Below are 1797 nucleotides of genomic sequence, written 5' to 3' on the forward strand. Positions count from 1 at the left end.
CAATATAATAATCAAATCAATATATAAATAAAAATAAATAATAATAATAAACAAATAATAAAATTGAATATATTTTTTATTAAACAATCGAATGAATAAAATAAATAAAAAATATAAATAATAACAGAATAAGAATAAAAGAAATATATATAATAAATAAAAATAATAAAAACATACATAGAAAAAGAAATATAAAAATAAAATATAATAAACATAAAATAATAAAAGAATAATAAGAAAAGATAAAATAAATAATAAAAATAAATAAATAATAAAATAATAAACATAATATTTATATTAATAAAATACTAATTAATATAATTAATAAAATCAAATATAACATAATATAAATAATAAATATGATAAATAAGAATAAAATAAACACAAAAAATAAGAAATAAAATAAATACAAGAATACAAAAACAAATATATTCAAATAAAAAATAAAATAATATAAAAAAGAAGAGAAAAGAATAAAAATATAATATATAATCAAATATAAATGTTATATGATTATTATACAATATGTAATATATGATAAATAATAAATTCATATAATATAGATAGAAGATATAAAAAATAAATAAATAATAATAAATGATAAAGAAATAATAAGAGAAAAGAAATGATATAATAATAAATAAAATATATAAAAGAAAAGATAAATAAAATCAATATAATATAAATAATAATAAATATAAAGAGAAAATAGATATAAAATATAAAAATATAATAAAAATGAAAATAAGATAAAGAAATATATTAATATATAATAAATTATATATAAATAGAAATATATTAATATATAAAATAAAATATAAATAATAAGAATATAAAACTAATAAAATATGATAAATATAATAATAAAGAGATAATATGATGATATATATATATATATATATATATAATACAATAATAGAAATAAATATAATAATAAAATATATAAATATATAAAAATAAAATACATAAATAACATTAATAACATAATAATAAAAATGTATAATTACATTGAATCAAATATCATTTCTGAATCATTTATATTTCATAACAATTTACCATAAAATGATATAAAATATAAACAAATATAAATGAATATAGAATGAGTATTTAATTTACTTTTTTATTTTTTATTTTTTTTTAGGAGCAAAATAATAAAAACTATTATTTTATTGATGCAAAATATTTTGCCCTTTTCTTTTTGGGGTTTTTTATTTAGATGCATTATTTCTTTGCTTATTTTGGTTCCCGATTTTGTATGTTCATTTTTAATATCAAATTAAAACATAATGAACGTTATACTCTCTTAATTACTTTTAAAAATTAGGTAAAATGAGTTAATACAATGTGCTATACATGTGTTTGAATAAATGGAATTGTAATTAAACAGAATATAGTTTATATTTTATAGTTATTGTTTTGTTATGTTATTTTCCAGATTATTTCTTTTATTAATTGAAATCATTGATTTTATGTTAAGTGTGATGTTATTTCACTCAGTTCAATTAAAATAATCATTTCTGCGTGTTTATAAAATGTATTTGTTTATATTTTTTATTTCACTTTATTTCATTGTTTATTTTTTGATTATTGTTTATTCATTTCATTTATTGTTTGTTTTATTGATTAAAACTTTCTATGTGTTGTGTGTTGTTGTGTTTTCTTATTGGTATTTCATTATTTTTGATTAATTCAATCAATTCTCATCAAAATATTGTTAGTTGAAAGTTATTATCAAGACATGAATAAAAGAAATAAAGAATGGAATGAAGATTAAAAGATGAAATGATGAAAGTATTT

General features: G+C 13.0%; 12 annotated features.

Moving 5' to 3' along the window:
- The first annotated feature begins 13 nt into the window (after positions 1–13).
- Positions 14–72: a microsatellite.
- Positions 73–97: 25 nt separating this feature from the next.
- Positions 98–265: a microsatellite.
- Positions 266–299: a sequence feature (AT_rich).
- Positions 300–479: a microsatellite.
- Positions 480–614: a microsatellite.
- Positions 615–632: 18 nt separating this feature from the next.
- Positions 633–748: a microsatellite.
- A 7-nt stretch (positions 749–755) lies between these two features.
- Positions 756–799: a sequence feature (AT_rich).
- Positions 800–915: a microsatellite.
- Positions 883–907: a microsatellite.
- Positions 915–997: a microsatellite.
- Positions 998–1057: 60 nt separating this feature from the next.
- Positions 1058–1140: a sequence feature (AT_rich).
- A 392-nt stretch (positions 1141–1532) lies between these two features.
- Positions 1533–1625: a microsatellite.
- Between the last annotated feature and the right edge of the window lie 172 nt (positions 1626–1797).

This window comes from Entamoeba dispar, genomic scaffold (assembly GCF_000209125.1).
Source record: "Entamoeba dispar SAW760 scf_1105229458975 genomic scaffold, whole genome shotgun sequence".
Taxonomy (NCBI): domain Eukaryota; phylum Evosea; order Mastigamoebida; family Endamoebidae; genus Entamoeba; species Entamoeba dispar.